A 17,720-nucleotide genomic window follows, 5' to 3' on the forward strand; every position below is an offset into this window, starting at 1 on the left:
GTTGAGCTGTGGCCCTGCCCCTAGGCAGGAGGCAGACTGTGGCAGATCGTGCTCCAGCCTTTCTGAAAATCCCTTTCTTAAGAGCCCTGTGATTGTTACAACTTGGTATCCAAAGTTATCAGTCAGGTGAGTCTGTGATGATTTATTTCACAAATGTGCTTAAGAATCCATTTTAAAAAAAAACTTGCAGTCTAGTGGCTAAGCACAGATATTCCACAGTTGGTCTGCCTGAATTTAAATCCCCTGTCTCCTGCCCCCCCGCCCCCCTCCAATCAGCTATGTGAGCTTGGGAAAATGACTTAATCTGTGCCTTATTTTCTTCGTATGTAAAATGGGGGTAATAGTAATAGTATGAACCTTATAAGACTCTTGTTAGGATGAAATGACTGATTGGCAAAAGCACATGCCATGTTTGGAATATTTTAAAGGTTCCTTGTATTAGCTGTTGCTGTTTTAAATAGCACATTCCCTTAATGTGTTCTTACCTGTTGGTGGATTCAGATTATTTATGTGACAGATGGTGAGAGAAAGATAAACTCAAAGTTATGTGGTACTGATATTTATAATATAGAACAGGTACTTATAATACAGATTTCATAAGGCATGATTGAGTGCTGTTCATGTACCAGGTCCTTGCCTTTCTCTATTTATACACTTTTTAGGTCAGCCCTTGGAGTTGGACTCTATTTTAGAGGAGGAAGTTGAAGCTTAGAGAAGTTAAGGATTGCCCAAGATCACAAAGCTTGTAGGTTGCAAAGGCAGAATTCATATGACCCAAGTCTGTTTCTTCATTATAGGCAATGAATTAGAAAATAACGAGTCAGCCTAACACACACACACACACACACACACACACTTATGACATTTATTTTATGTGGAACCTTTTAGGAATATAGACCAGTGGTCAGAAATTGTGAAACTGTAAGTGGGGCCAGTTCATTTTGCAGTCGTAGGTCGCAGCAGGGTAAAAAGAAACAACCTCCACCACAGCCACCCACATCGCTCTGTCTCTGGATTGCCGCTGCTTGTTCCATGCTCCAACGAGCTAACTGGTGAGAGAGCCTCGCTAAAGAGAGAAGAGGCCCTGCTTTTCACACCCAGAGCCCTTTTTATGAATCATTGGGTTTGCCCCAGAGGAACCAGGCAGCTCTTAAAATGTTTGGCTCCGCCTGGCTGGTGTAGCTCAGTGGATTGAGCGCGGGCTGCGAACCAAAGTGTCCCAGGTTCGATTCCCAGTCAGGGTACATGCCTGGGTTGCAGGCCATGACCCCCAGCAACTGCATATTGATGCTTCTCTCTCTCTCTTTCTCCCTCCCTTCCCTCTCTAAAAATAAATAAATAAAATCTTTTAAAAAATGTTTGGCTCCAGCTCCCTTATGTCACAAGATTTGCTTTGTCTTCTTGACTTCATGCCTTAAACAGAAAATAGAGGTTGTCTTTCAGGACATTCAATCCCAGCAAAATCTTGGTGATTTGGGGGGGAGAGGAGTAAACTATATTGCTCCTTAGTACGAGGGCCACTTAGAACTTTCCCCTCTTATCTTCAGCTGGAAAAACCGGGGTTAGTGCCTTCTAACAACAAAAGGATATTCGCTTGGGCCTCAGAGTGTTCCCTGGAGCAAGTTCCATAAAGAGCTCAAACAGGAAAAAGCAAATGGAGCTGGAAGGCAGTTGGAAGTCACCTAGAGATCACTTTATGATTGTATGTTTTTACAGCTTTATTGCGGTATAATTGACATACAATAAAACCCATTTAACGTGTATAATTTGATAAGTTTTGACACACACACCTGTGAAACCATGACCACAATTGAGGTAGTGAACACACACTTCGTACCCTCAAATTTCCTCCTGCCTCTTGACAATCTCTCCCTCCCTTCTCCATGCCCTGCCCCCTATTTCCAATCAACAAGTGATCTGCTTGTCACTGTAAATGAGTTTTCAAAATTCTACTTTGTAGAATTTTATATAAATGGAATCGTACACTATATACTTGTTTTGGGGGAGAGGTAGTCTGGCTTTTTTCTTTTTTACTCAGCATAATTATTTGGAGATTCATCCATGTTGATGAGCATATCAAAAACTCATTTCTTTTTGTTACTGTGTAATATTCTATTGTACAACTACACAGCCATTTGTTTACCTGTAAATCTGCTAATGGACAGACACACTGCGGCCTCTGATGTTAATCTAACCCATTTATTTCACCCTTGGAGAAACAGAGGGCAAAAGGGAGGAAGTCCTCAGAGAGGGGACTCGGCCAAAGTGCACAGGGCCTTGGGGGGTGGCGGGGAGGCAGCTCGCCACCCTGGGCAGCTGTGCCAAGAGGCTTGGCCGGTTTTACCGGGGTGACCGTTCTTTTGACATCTCTGAATCCATATTAATGTTAGGAACTGAAAAAAAGAGATTGTATAGCATTGTGTCTGTATTTATTCATCTTTACATCTCTCTACATCATTGGTAGACTCCTTTTTGTCATCGACAAAGAGCTACCTTATGTCCTTGGTGCATGACTCTCAGAGGATAAGGAAAACCATGTTCCGTTCCAGGGCAGTCTTTTCCTGCCCGCATTCGTAATCTCATTCTTCATCTCATTCTTCCTCTCTCCTCGGGGACCTAGAGCCTTCAGTTACCTCCTCCCTTCCCCAGTTCTTTAGCTGCAGCCGACTGTCTTGTGCGAGTTTCCCCACCCCCACCCCCAACCCCCTCTTGATCCCATGTAAGCCTCTAGTTCTCATCTGGTTTGCCTCCTTTCTCTTCAAGCAAAGTTCTTTAGAAAGTCCCTCAAGGTGGCCGTCTTTACTTCCTCACTATCCATCCCCTTGTTTGCCGTCCTCATCCCTTCCTCTGGTGCCCTTGATAGGGCTGACCTACCCCTTAATGCTTAAACCTCCCCACCGTTGGCCTCCATGTGTGACTCTGTCCCTCCTGGTTTTCCTCCCACTTGTCCAAGTGTTCCCTGTGTGGTCTCCAGCAGGAGCTCATCCTCTCATGTTCCTCAGAACTCTGTCCTTGACCAACTGCTCTTCTCTCTCTACCGTCTCTTTCTGGAAGCTGCCCTGTGCTCTCAGTATTCTGATGATGTGGTTGAGGATGTCTCTCCCAAGTGCCTGTCAGTGGCCATGAGTTTCAGACAGTACCATCTCTTTGGATGTTGTGGATGTTGGAGGGAGACAAGTCCGTCATGTCTCAACTTGAACTCATAGTTTCTTGTATTTTTCTAAAATTTAATTTATTTTCAGAGAGAGGGTAAGGGAGGGGGAAGGAGAGGGAGACAAATGTCTGTTGGTTGCCTTTCACATGCCCCTAACTGGGAACCTGGCCCACAACCCAGGCATGTGCCCTGACTGGGAATTGAAGTGGAGACCTTTTGGTTTGCAGGCTGGCGCTCAGTCCACTGAGCCACACCAGCCAGGGCAGAGCTCATAGTTTCTAATAAACGTACTCCTCCCAATAAAGGGGTCACCGTGCACTCAACCATCCAGGCCAGACACTCAGACTCTACTTTAATCTGCCTCATCATTTAGTTTTTTTGGCTCTAAATTTTTATTTGATCCTGTGCCCTCCTTGCTACCCATGGTTTTAGTTCAGGGCCTTACCAGCTCTTACTTGGATTATTGTAAGAATCTCCTGGCAGAGATCTCTTATTCCAGCCTGCGCCCCACCCTTACACCAGAGCACCTTCTGCTGTGCATTGTGTTCCGTGTGGCCTTCGTGCACCTTTTCTGCTTTAACACCCGACCATCGGTCCCCTCCAGAAAAGAAACCCCAAACTTCAAATCTCTTAGCTTGTCATAGAAGATGTTTATATGATACAGCTTTTATGATGTTCTTCTGTTGTTTTTCATGTTGTACTAGACCAACTCTTCCTCATCCTCTAAGACATCCTTTAAGACTCATCCTTTACATCCTTTAAAAATGCTTCTTCTCTGCGTGTTCACAGCAGGTTGTGTATTCTCCTTGCATGGCGCTCACTCGAATCTGCTGCAATAGTCTGGTTAGATGTCAGTGCTTCTCCCCCGGGAATGTGAGCTCACAGAGGGCATGGGCTTAGTTATTAATCTCCGTGTCTCCCGCCCCCACCCCGGAGGGTCCAACATAACTCTTAGCACACAATTGGAAGTCAATAAGTGCGTGTTAAATAAAATAATAAACATCACGTGACCCTCTAAGATGTAAAAAGTGATTTCAGTTACATTAACTCATTTTATCCTCATAATAATCCATGAGGATAGTTTCACTCTAATCTCGTTTTACAAATGCGATCATGAAAGTTAGAGGGTGAAGTCACTTCTCAAGGTCATAGATCATCTGATTGTCAACCCTATATATTTTCCCTCCTACATGTGTGAATTTGGAAGATGTCAATGTATTAGGATGGAGATTTTGTTCAATAGACATTTATTACACACCCACTACCTGTGAGCCCCAACCCTGAGTGAGGGGAGCACGGAAGGAGAGTGGGGGAGACTGTTAAGTTTCCACGGCAGGGTGTCCCCCGCTTTCCACTGCAGTGGTTCAGGCTGGATACTTCTTCTGTTGCTGTTGCCGTTGCTGAGGGGAAGGGCTGTCCTGGGCATTGCAGGATGTTTAGCAGCATCTCTGTCCTCTGTCCCTAGATGCCAGTGGCAACATCGTCCCCCGCCCCCACCACTGTCCTCCCACACACACTCAGTTGTGACAACCAAGTATGTCTCCAGACATTTCCGAGTGTCCCCTGGTGTGTGTGTGTATGTGTGTGTGAGAGAGAGAGAGACACACACACACACATACACATACACACACACAAAGTTGTCCCCAGCTGAGAATCACTGTTGTACAGCAAAGCTTAAATGGGGTGGGGGGTGGGGATTGAGAACGGGACAGCCAGCTTTCCAGGCATCCCACGGCATGACAGATGTTGTATCAGCGTAGTTCCGTCTGGGCAGAGGGCGTCGGGGGAGGAGAGAGCGGAGGGAGAGGTCATGAGTGTGGCCACACGGGGCCCAGGAGGAGTTCTGGGGGAGGGGGGAAGATGGGGGCTGGCGTCCCTGGGTGGGGCCCTGGGGACCCTGTGGGGACAAACCCACCAGCCAGGGGCTACACGGGGGTGAGGTGGGGTGGGAGAGGTAGAAACATTTGTGTGTATATTTAGAACACGGATGTCAGCTTATCCTACTGCACTGAACACCAAAGAGGGAAATTACTTGTTCTTCAGAAGATCAGACCTGGGGAGAGGCCAGGCTGTAAATCCTGGGGGGAGGACGTGAATACCACCGAGAAATCGGGCCTGAAACACCCGTAATGTTTGTCGGCCCGCATTTTAGTGTTCTTAAGTAAGTGTGCAGGGTGTGGGGGATGAAATATGGCAGGTATTTGATTTAAAAAGCCTGCACAGATTTAATGTCCTGATAAAATGTATTAAATCTTTTAAGGTTTTAATGAATCTAGTATGTGTTTCATAAATCAAGAACTCTGCTAAGCCGTCTCCTGGTTTAATAAGAGTAAACTAGGAAATTGCTCTGAGCAGAAGCAAAATACATTTATATCACATTGAAAAGTAATAGATTTTTAAGCTGAGGGGGTCTTTCTGGGCCTTTTAAGCTGTTTGCTTATTACATTGCTCCAACTCCTTCAAATATTAAACCCCAGGCAAACACGTGCTTAACCGTATCAAGATGTGAGCTAGCACAAAGGTAAAAGAGATTATTTGTAAGAGCAGAAAACAAAGCCAGGGTTTCCTTACTCTGAGACCTGGGACCGACTGGCTCTCCTGCGCGGTTGCATCCGCGCTGCAACCTGGTTTATGGGTACCTGGGCTCGAGGTGGTTGGTTAAAAATCATTATCGACTTTCTTAGACCTCCTGTCCTAGATTCATTCACTCCTCCTTCCTCACCTCCTCAATGCATTTTCTGGCTCGAAGTGGTAAGTGTGTAAAATACTCCTTGACTTTTACAGCTGGCTGTGGAATGCTTGTTAAGGCTGCTGGTCAGACTGTCCAGAGCGAGCACGCAGAGCCTTCTTCCCCGCGCCCTCGACCCCGGGCTGTAACGTTCCTGCTCCGGCGGGGGCGGGGCCTGGGCGTGGGGGTAACAGATGGGTCTCTCCGGGCAGACTGGGGGTCAGACACCTCTGCCCCTCAGCTCCTTTTGTGCACGGCGCGCCGGTTCTGGGTGAGATGGTGGTTCAGGACACTGGGGGAGAGGTGCGCCGGGGGAATGAAGGAGGGGGTGGGGGTGGGGCTGGAACATTCCTGTGCATAAAAGCTGGCAGGGCTTGTGAGCTCTGCAGGGGAGGGAGCCGGCCCCATAAAGCTCAGTGTGGAGAAGCCTGTCCAACCTCATTAGCTGTCACGGGCAACAATACTGATCTGGCAATAAAGGCGATTCCAAACCTGTTGGTCATTAATCACCCGCCTGACAGTTGCGAATGGAAGTGGAAAAACCTCATCCCCCCTCTGCCCGTCCCCTCCTCCCCTGGCCCAGCTCTGGGGTTTCGAGTTACCTCTCCATATATATGGGGATCGCCGCTGGGGGCTGGTCTCTTCCCCCTCGACTTTCCAAGGGGCCGGTTTCAGCCTGGAGAGGCCACAGGTTGGCCGGCACCTGGCAGGCCCGATTTCCTGCATAGACAGAGACCAGGGAGTGAAAAGGTGAAAGGAGGTGGCCCGAGAGGTCAGCCCCCACTGTGACCCCCGGGATGGAGGGCCGTGTCTTGGCAAGCTCGTCGTGGACGTGGGGAAGCTTGTGGGCGGCGCTCAGCCTGTCTTTCTGCGCCCTCCCCCTCCTTCCCTGGCACGGCCTCCTCGCCCTCCTTCAGCCACTAGGTGCCAACACACTTCCCTTCATGTGCCTTTCCCTGCTCTTCCCGCCCCCGACCCTCCAGCCCCAGTGAGCAGATCTTGCGCTCAGGAAAAGCTTTCATCTCAATGCTTCACGGCCTGCTCCAAACGGAAGCCCGCGTCCTTTCCCAGAGGCACTTGTCTCATCAGCCTCGTCCCCAGCAGCGGCGGTTGGCGGATGAAACACTGGGTGGTAGTGATCTTCGTTCCGTGTGTGGAGGCGCAGTTGGTGGATGGGCTGGGAGGAGAGGCCCGGGCTGCCCAGGGGCCCTTGAAGGCCGCTCACAGGAAGCGCAGCTGGGTTGCCTGGCCTGACTCTGTGAGTTTCCTACCTAGAGAAAGTGGGGACAGAGGAGGAAAGGTGGTATGCTAGAGAACATCACAGACCAGACACCGGGAGGCCTCACCAGCTCTTCAAGTTCCTGGCATGCTCTTCAATGCCCCCAAGCCAGGCTACCTTCGGGGGCGGGAGCAAGGAAGTGCGACTTCTGCACAATCCCAGAGAATGAGGAGGGAGGAGGGGTGTGAAGAATTAGCCAGGATTCTCTGAACCAGTGGCCTGAATAGAACTTACATACTTCTTGGCTCTTATGATGGGCAGGCATCAGCGAGAGTAAACAGAATGCTAACAACCTGGGAGGGGGGAGGCATCGCCACCTATGTTTTCAAGCGGTCAAATACAGTCCTCTAGTTCGCCCAAACACTCCTGAATCCCGTGGGTACAGAGTGACCCTGGCCTCGCCAGGCCCGCGTTTGTTGGTGCTGCCTGTTCTTTCCATGGCGGAGGACAGAAACACCTGTGCACAGCTGATCCACCCAGGCTGCTTGGACAAAGGCAAATTCCCACGACAAACGAATAGGAACAGAATGGAAAAAAAGGACAGGCACAGTTATAGTTTTGGGGACCTGTTTTCCGACTTCCCTTGTACCCTTTTCCCTATTATTTCTTCTGTTCCCCCCCCCCCCAATACTATGGTTGTTCTTACCTCTAGGCACACATTAGAATAACTTGGGGAGCTTTTAAAAGGTAGCGATACCTAGGCCACATTCCTGGTATTCTGATAAAGTTGGTCTAGGCCGCCACATGGAGATACTTCTAAGGGCAACTCACAACATGGCATCTTTGCTTTTGGGGTTTCCTGTGTCTGGCGTGCCCTCCTCTCTTCTCTCTGCCCCTCACCCAGCCCAGTGATGCCACCTGTGTCAGGGGTCACTACTGCACAGTGCTTGGCGTTGTTCCAGAGAGAGAAGCAAAGGATGTGGTTTTTAGTTGGGGAAATAATACACACACACACACACACATTTGTATTTAAAGACTAAGTGGTCTAATGCAAAATGTAGGTGCTCTATACCTCAGAGGACATAGAAGTCAGTGGGGAAAGCTGTGTGGAGGGAGGGGGCTGGGGCTGAGCACTGATGGGTGGGGTGGGTTTGGGTGAGGGGGTGGGATGGGTAGCGGACTTCAGAGGGATGGCATGAGCAAATGAGGCTGGAGTGAGCAGGGCCCGTGCTGGGGCCAGGAGAAGATCGGCTTGATTGCATAGAAGGCTCAGCCTGGCCCTTTCTATGCAGTCAAGCCGATCTTCTCCTGGCCCTCCTGGCCCTCCTTCAGCTTGCATTTATCTATTTGTTTATTTGTTTATTTATTTATTTATTTATTGCCACGGTTCCTATGGCATTACCGTGGATCCCACTTGGCCATTGGTGTGTACTGTTCAGTCACCTTCATGGGTGTGTCACTAATTCTCACCATCAGATCTGTGAGCAACTGGAAGGCAGGGACTATACTTTATATAAGTTGGGACCTGTCACTCACTTCAATCCAAACCGATCCAAATCCGTCCAACGCTATCCAACACATATTTATGGAGTGCCAGCTTCGGGCCAGCTCTAGGTTTTTGAGATTCAACCAAGCGTACAAAGAGACTGGCCCCCCCCCGCCTAGATTCTAGTTGGAGATGCAGACAAGCACACACACTATCAATAATATAGAGATGAGTTTTATAGTGTAGTGAAAGGTGGTAAGTACCATGGAAAAAAGAAAAAGAAGAACAGGGTACAGGGGATCAGGAGAGAATGTTTGTCGGTGAGTGTGTATGTGTATTAAATGGAAGGTATTAAATAGAAGGCATTATTCACAGAGGTATTAAATTGAAGGTCAGACTAGGTGTTATTGAGAAAGTGAGCGTCGACCAAAGACATGAAGAAAATGAGAGATTTTCCCAAGAGGATATCTGGGAGAAAAGTTCCCCGGCCAGCAGGGACAGCTAGAGCCAAGCCCGAAGGTTGCAGTACGTTGAGCACGCAGCACATCGAGCACACAGTACAGTGAGCACGCAGCACATCGAGCATGCAGCACATGGCTGGGAAATGGCCAGGAGGCTGTGGGGCCGGAGCCGAGCGACTGGAAGAGACTGGTGGGAGAAGACCCAGGAGCTGGATCACGTAGGGTCTCAGGAGTCCCCATGGACTTTGGCCTCTACACAGTAGGGCAGGAGCCCTTGCAGGGTTTCAACAGATGAGTGACAGGATCTGACTTATTTTTAAAAAGCACTCTTGGGCTGCGGTATTGAGAATAGTCCATGGCGGGTGGGGGTGGGGTGTAGGGCCAGGGCAGAAGCAAGGTGAGGTTGGTTTGACAGACACAGCCCACGTCGTGCAAGTGTGTGAAAGAAGGCCTCTCCAGTGTGCCCGCAGAAGGCCGCACGCTGTTCCTACGTGGTCGTGAAGAAGAGCATCATTGTGAAGGGCACACTATTTAGATTTTTGACCTGATTAACTGAGCCTGGCCAACCAGCTTACTCACTAGGCTTGTCTTCAAGAGACATTTCTCACCTAATTGACACACACAGTTTGTCATTGTCAGTAAAGAATGTGACAGGCTTTGAAGATGGTTTTCCACGTTCCGAGTTCCGAAGAGTTCAGAGCAAGGTAAGGCCGTAGAGTTCCGAAGAGTTCAGAGCAAGGTAAGGCCGTAGAGTAGTGTACATCGTCTTCAATGGGGCGATATTGATCTTGACATCTAAGTCCTACCATGTTTGTTTAAAAATCCCATTTATAATATTTCTTCTGGATCCCCCAGCTACTGAGCAGAGTACAGCACACCCCGCCAGTTCCTGGGGGATGGAGTTGGCCTGGTGTGTGCTAATTTGCAAGGCAGTGTTAAAAATTCCATTTACATTTCCAAATCCAACTAAGTTCAAGGGGGTGAACTATTTTTTTTTTTTTTTACTCAAGAGAAGTCAGACATGCATATTGAAAAGAGGTTCTTGACCTTCTTCCCTTAAGAAGCCAAGGTGCCCACTTTCCTGTTAAGTTTCTTACAGGTTCGTTTAGGTGAATGGGCAGCCAGGGGGGTCATCCGTCTGTCACCAGGAAAGCTGCACTGCTGGTGGCTTCTGTGAGCATTGGTCACTGAGAGAGGGTACAACAGAAATAGAAACTGCCATCTTTGCCCTCGAGTTGCCTCCAGTCTGTTGAGGAAAACGTGAGCCATGAAAACTGCAGGACCCTTACAAAGACTCCAGCCTGGTGGGCCATGTTCCGGGAAGGGGGACTCCTCATTACCATACGTTTGTGTATCATTTTAAATTTCTCCGTGTACTATCACCATTATTTCATTTTGTTTGATCTTCACAATAGTTCTGTGAGATAAAATCACAGACTGTCACAGCTGAAAAGGACCTTAACAATCATCCGTTTTACCCAATGCCCTCCTCTGTAAGGAGGACATCGGGGCATGGTGGGGGGGTGAAGTGCTTTGCCTGGGGTCACCTGGGAAGCAGAAGTGAGGGAACTGGAACCCGGGCTCTAGTCCAAGCTGTTTCTTACATTTTCAGAGCAAGGCTATAGGGTCAAGGTCATAGGAGCATTTAGTGAAGCTGGGGAGGGAGGGTCTTAATTTGGCAGGGGGAGGAAGAAGAGGCAACTAGCAGGGAGAGCCCCTAACCGTCATTTCAAAAAGGGCCCAAGGCAGGGAGACGCGGTGGTGCACAGGAAGGGTTTACAAGGCCGGGTCACAGGAGGGGCACCTGTAGGCCCAGAGTCTCAAGAGGAAACATTAGCTTTTTAATCCTTATTTTCTGGGGCGGACCCTCCCACAGCCAGGGTGGCTGGGGCAGGGCATTCAGGGGGGTTAGGAATGCCTAGCAGAGCGAAGGCAAGCCGGCTGTGGTAGGCACAGGACGCCCCAGTAATGAGCTGAATTCCTCAGCACGGGGCGTTTAGGCTTCAACCACTGGGCTGGGGAAAAGACCCCAGACATGGGGCACCCATGGGAGAAAGTCCCTGCCTGCGACCAGAGCCCTTCAGTCCGCAGGGGGCACCTTCCTGGGGTAGCGTGCCCTAAAACTAAGGCTGTCCAGCCATCCTGCGATGCCTGGCTCTGAATGGAAAAAGCAGTAGGCCCCACAGGGAGGACAAGGAGCATGGAGGGAGCCCTGGCACAGAGGGCCAGGGCCAGGGGGTGTCCAGGCAGCAGGTCTCTGGGTCAGGCCTGCCTCTGTGTGTGGCTTCTTGCCCTGGGTGTTCAGAGCAGCACTTCTCAGACTTGAACGTGCACGCGAGTACCTAGGGGTCTTGTTGAATGCAGAGGTCTGAGGCAGGGCCTGAGAATCTGCATTTCTAACAGGCTCTCAGGCCTTGTCGACGCTGCTGGTTTTAGGGCCACGCTTTGAGGAACAAGGCTTCAAAGCGGGGAATTAACGGGACTTGAACTCCCCTAAACCCTCACCTGAATAATGGCCTTCCCAGCTCTTTCTCCCTGAGGCCTCCCCTCAGTTGGACCACTTTGCACGCTCCCTGCCCTTTCTGTGCATTTCTGGCCCCTTCCCCTGAACTGGCCCCTCCTCTGCGTTGTGACGCCGACCTCCTGTGCTGCTCATTTGGCCCTCAGCATCCACTGGCCGGGCTCCTCTTCTCTGTCCACTCGGTGTTTCTCCAACTAGACTGGGCTACCTGCGGGTCACTGCCTTCCTCCGTCCCAGCGAGGCAAAGCCACAGCATCCCGCGGACTGCCAGGACTCTGTGAATACAAACTCCTCGAACTGACTTGTCCCTTTGGAGCCGACGTCTCTCTTCCGGTGCCCTCTGTCACCTTGAACAGTGGGCTCAGAGAGTCCTTGCTAGGCCAGCCTCTCTGTCCCTATTGCCCGGGACTCCATTTCTAGAACAATACGATGGATTCCGTTCCTCTCCTAGGAGAATGCTGAGTTCCGGAATGAGGGGGAGAGTTCTCTCTTGGCAAAGGAGGAACCTGCCCAGTCAGGAAGGCCAAGGGCCCATTGATCTGAGGCCAGTGAAAAAGTGGCTTCGCAGGAGCCCTGGATCCACGCCCACTTGCGGACAACTTCCTCTTTCAACTCTCCTGCCTGTGTTCTAACTTCACAGGCGAGCCAGTTCCCGGCTGACCCCGAGAGACGGAGGTGACGGTGCCAGTGGTGGTGGTGGTGGTGGTGGTGGTGGTGGGGAGACCACCGCAGGGGTCAGGTGGAGTGTCGGAGTGGGGAGGGTGCGGTTTGAGGTTTCCCCTACCAGAGACTTTGCTCTGGGGGGACCAAGGTGACACGGCAGGTCTGCAGACGTGGTCATGCGGACCTACCCCACCGGACTTGGGTGATAAGACAGTCATGCATATTAAAATATGGATGTCCACATGCGGCGAATTTCCACACAGACTTCTCACCCCTTTCCCTGGCCTTTTCTGCCTCTCCCTCTCTCTCTCAGACATGCACACACACACACAGATACTTAACCAATTAAGTCCGTCGAGCGCTATTTGCAGATGATGGTGTGGAATTGTGCTGGAGTTGTGTCCGGCCTCATTAAATGTCAGCATTAACAATACGGCACTTGGCAATCAAGGCTGCTCTGTGGCTGTTAGTCATTAATCACCATCTGACAGTCCTGAATTGGAAACGAGGAGCCCGTTCACATGTGCTCTGTGGACCTAGTTACCCTCTCGGTAATCAGTCTCGGAAAAGTTTGCTTTGACTCCCTGCCTGGAGGGCCTCTGTCCTGGCGAGGGGGCAGGGGGTCATTAGGCTTTGGTCCCCTCTCCTCCTCCTCCTCACTGGGAAAAGACGTCGAGGTCCTAAAAAAACAGGGGAGAGAGGAGCATATTGTTTTTGGCCTACTCTTTCCCTCTTAGGCCTGCTTTATGTAGCCTTGTTTTTATATTCTGGCCCAATGGCCAGGAAAATTCTTTTTCTCCCTGAAGAAATCGTGAAAGACAGCAGGGAGCTCAGTTCTGTTCCAAGAGCTGGTGGAGTCAGTCTGTAAAATGTGTTCTTCCCGAGCCGCTCAGGTGTGGACCTCTGTCTGCTAGCTAGGGGGACTCGGCTAATTTCAGGGATGGCTTCCAGCAACATGAGCTTGAGTTTCCACAGGTCTTCGGGGTCCCTTTGCAGAATGGAGAGGGAGAATGAACTTCTCTTTGGGGTCCATTCTCATCTCCTTTCTACAGCCTTATTCATTCATTTAATGAAGAAATGTCTCTTGAGTGACTATTGTGCACCAGGCATGGACGGGACACTGTGGACACAGCAATGGCACAGGTCAAGGTCCCTGCCTCACGGTGGCAGCTCTCAGTGGGTGTGCGGTAAGGATTAGACAGAGAGTCTACATCGTGGCGATTGCTTTGAAAGGAAGTCCCCTGGGTCTTCATACTAGTGTGTGTGCTGCCCAGCTGCCAGCGTCTCCCGGGGGTGGGGCACTGACCCCGGAGCTGCCTTTCCTGGGAAAACGTTCATGTTCCAGAACTTGGCTGACCCGGCTCCTTCCCACCCCTCAATGGTCTCATGTCCCATTCCCTGCAGACCCTACCTCGTGCTGGCTGTTCCCAAACACGTTTGGTGAGCACTGATGTATTAAGAGGGTTGTCCTCTCCTTCCACCCCTTTGACAGACACATTTTAAGGGTTTTTTTTTGAAGGACTTTATTGTTGAACTCCAAAGAATGAGTTGAGTGGGGGGATTTCAGCTGCCATGGCGGGCTGGTGGAGGATGAAGGCCGCTGACTGCCCAGTTCCCAGGGGTCTCCTCTGTCTGCCCCTAGGGTTTGCTGGCCGAGCTGACATCCTCAGAGTGGCTGCCCTTGCCCTTGGGACCACCCTTCCCGTTCTGCACATGGGGACACTGGCAGGAGAAGAAAAGGCTTCTGGTCACTGGGCCATTGGTGGAAACTTACAGCCTCTCTCTCCTGATGGCTCTGGCTTTGTCCCTCCTTTGAGTTTTACCCCCGGGGCCTCTTCTCTCACCCAACTAATGACTTCAGTTCAAAGGTGTTGACAAGCGTTTAAGCCCTTTCGCTATTTTCCAGTTACATGGAATTTGGCAAGCATTTATTCATTGTCCCCCACGTGCCTGGCGCTGCCCTAGGCACGTGGGGGACACACAGATTAATAAAACACCCTTTTGCCTTAAAGCAACGTATGGCCCAGTGGTGGTGGGGGGCAATGAGGGGTCCGCACACAGAGAAGGACTATCAACGAGGGGTCCGCACACAGAGAAGGACTGTAAAGGAGGCAAAAGTATGTGGCTTGAGGGGCTCAGAGCAGGGGGACCATGACTGGTTGGGGCGTGCATGAGACCAGTGAGCTGTGTGGAGATACGCTTTTTAGGAAGAAGGAAGAACTCGATGCAAGAGCGTGGTGTCTGGGAAGCAGAGCTGTTGTGCTTAGTTCCTGGGAGGGTTCCGGTGGGGCCGGGTGGAAAGGTGTGTGGGGCCACTTTTGTGGGTGGCTCAAATGCCAGGTTAAAGGTTTGGTCTTCGTTAGACAACGGGCACCAATGGGTTTCCAAGAGGAAGAGATGCACTCTTCTAGTTTTCATGCAAAAGTTATCTTTCTGCAAGGGAGAAAGTTGAGTTTCTCTCAAGCTGCACAGTTGTAATTGTATACTGACTTGCATGATTATTAGTTTGGTTTCTGTCTCTATCAGCAGCTCCAGGCAAGAGCTCCGGGAGCTGGACAACCTCAAGGCTCTGCCACAGGGCCTCTCCGCAGCCCCCGGAGAAAGGCGGCTCTGACTGCATCTCGCTGGTCCTCTGGTTCTCATTGGTCCCTGGGGCTACCGCATCGTGGCAGTTGTTGGAGTCCCAGGCTGAGGGATGGCTGGGTGGTCAGGGCTCCCGCTCCACGCCCCTCGGCTCCCCTTCTCCTCCCGGCGCTCTTCCAGGCTCTTCCCAGACTCAGTTACTGAGTTACTGAGTTTTTGTCCTCCCCTGGAAGCATAGCTACAAGGAAAGCACTTTCCCGACAGGAGAATAAAGGCGGATGTTCAGGCGTGGATCTGCCCAGCCGGACACCCGCTTCCGTCTTCACCTGGCTAACTACTGGGCCTTCAGGTCTCAGCTTCGAGGTCATCTCCCCAAAGAGGCTCTCCCGGACCTCAGTTTTAGATGAGGGTTCCTTGTTGCACGTTTTCTGTGTGCACCCTGCTTTTCCTTCACTGCTATTATCACATTTATAATTATATACGGATGTGTTTAGTTTTTATCTTCCTTGTTAGTCTGTAAGCTCCAGGAAGGCAGGAACTGCGTGCCTCTTTGCTCACTACTGTGTGTGCAGAGTCTAGCCCTGTGCCTGCCATGTGGCAGATGTTCAGTCGATGGTGCTGAATGAATGCACTGATGGTGCTGGGTCCGTCTGGGGGCCGGATGATCTCAGAGCTGGTTGGGCATTTACCCAGCAGCCTGGGGGTAGATAAGCAATGGGATTTGTCCTCTCTCTGTTTCAGAAGGAAAGGGGGAGAAGAAAATGGGAAATGGCTTGGTGTTCTTGGGGACCATCCTCACGGCCTGGCCCAGGGAACGTGCTTACCTTGCTCCTCCGCCAGAGACCCTGGGTGATGGCGCTGGTCACAGGGACCCACCCAGCTTCTCCTCTGACAGAGTCCCCAGTCCGCAGACACTGGCTTGAAAAAGAAATCTATGGTTGTTCAAAAAACAACCAACCAAACAAGCAAACAAACAAACATCCCAAAACAAACAAACAAACCAAAAAACCCCACAAAAAAACCAGTGTGTTCCTGACCCCAGCTGCCCTCCACTGGCTGGTTCGTGAAGGATTCAGAGTTCACGAGCCCCAAAGAATTTTTGGGTGCCATTCTTTCCCCTGCAGCATGGATAAGCCGTAATCAGCTGCAGAAAATGGGAAAGCAGAAGAGGGAGGGAAGCAGGCACAGAGCAGGTTGGTGTGAGGAAAGCAGCAGAAGAGAAAAGTTGGTGCTGGGGGTGGATGGGGCAATGCACTCACCTCCCTTCTCCCTGTTCCAGGGGCTTCCCCGGCCGGCAGGCCTGCCGAGGGGGCTGGCGGGGCGTGAGTGCTGTAGGAAGGGGAGAGATGGGCAAGGTCCTCAGGGCGGAGGGAGGGAGGAGCCTCTTTACTACACTAGTACCACCCCAGGGGCTTTGGGGGTTGTAGGGGTTACTTTTAGTTGTCTCCATACTGAAGGTGGGGCCGGGGACACTGCAAACAAGTAGTGTCTGGAGACCAAGGATGCACTCTTCTAGTTTTCATGCAACCTTTTACCCTGCACAGAAGGGCCTGCCCAGTAAAGAACTGTCTCACTCCGAACAGCAATAGTGTCCCCTCTGAGAGACACGGGGAGGCAAGAGAAAAACAAGGACTTGGATGCTTTATCTCTTTGGGGCTTTGGACACACCATGGTTTCTGTCCCCAGGCCCCTGAGATCCATGGAGAAAAGGCAGAGGGGGCCCATCTCCCACCACTAGGGCGTGGGCCGTGGCACTCAAGGAGAGCTTGGGTCCCTGTCCTCGTCAGCCCGCCCTCTGCACCCCTCAAACCTGCAGGCTCTGCTCACTGAAGCCAGGCCTCACTCAGCTGTGGTGGGTAACGGTTTCCATATGCTGGGCTGCTCCTGCTTCAGGCACCCGGAGAGGAGTGGGGGTGACACATGGACAGAGGTGGCTGTGAGCAGAGGTGAGGGGTGGTGAGGCGGGGAGGGGTGTCCGAGGGCTGGTGGGAAAGGTTTTTTTTTTTTGTGGGGTGTTGCTGCGAGGGGGAAGTGTTGGGGGGAAGTCAACGGCAACACGTTCTAGCCTGTTGGGAGGACGGCTGTTGGCACCAGGAGAAATCCATCCAGCGGAGCCAACCCTCATTAATCATCCGGGCAGCTGAACTGCCAGCTCCTTTCAAGATCTTTCAAGAAGGGTTTTCACCCAAAATAGAGTTGAAAATGTGCTGGGCCCTACTCAGAATCTCATCAGTCTGGGCATTATGGGAAGTGTCAGGCAGGCTGTGACAGACAAGGCCCACTCTGTTCAAGGGGTCCTGACTCCCACAGCCTGTCATATCAAGCGTCTGATCAAATTTGACAGCTTCATTTGTACCTACAGAATAGATAAAAGGGCTGTTCATTGAAACAAATGGAGGGGAAGGGGTGGGGGAGGGAAGGGAGGTGAGGGTGAGAGGGAGAGAATGTGTGTGTGTCAGGGGAGGAATGGTGTCGGGGGAGGGCCGGAGGGGAGGGCGATGGTTAGGAGCAAGGGGTGCAAGGAAGGATGCTCTCTAAGAACGTTTTCCTCCCCCAACACTCCCAGAGAAGGGAGCGGGGTCCGGGAGGCAGGTGGACCGCAAGAAGGGATGGGCGCGAAGGCCCCACCTGTCAGTGTCAGCACGAGGAGGCTCCGCAGCCTCTGGCTGTGCTCCGGGCCCTGAAGTCGTACCTGGAGCCAGGAAGGTGGGCCCTGGGAGCAACAGAGCCCGGGGTGGGTGGCCATGAGCTGCACCAGCAAGTGGGACGCATGCTTCTGTCCCGAACCCTGAGCTGAATTTTGGGAAGAGCCTTCCTTCCCTGTTGCTGAAGCCCCTTCATGGTGCTCACCTGTGCTGGGTCTGTACTGAGGCTGTGGGCCTCCTTTGACCAGGCTGCTGGGTAG

The sequence above is a fragment of the Phyllostomus discolor genome, chromosome 11 (genome assembly GCF_004126475.2).
Source record: "Phyllostomus discolor isolate MPI-MPIP mPhyDis1 chromosome 11, mPhyDis1.pri.v3, whole genome shotgun sequence".
Lineage (NCBI taxonomy): Eukaryota > Metazoa > Chordata > Mammalia > Chiroptera > Phyllostomidae > Phyllostomus > Phyllostomus discolor.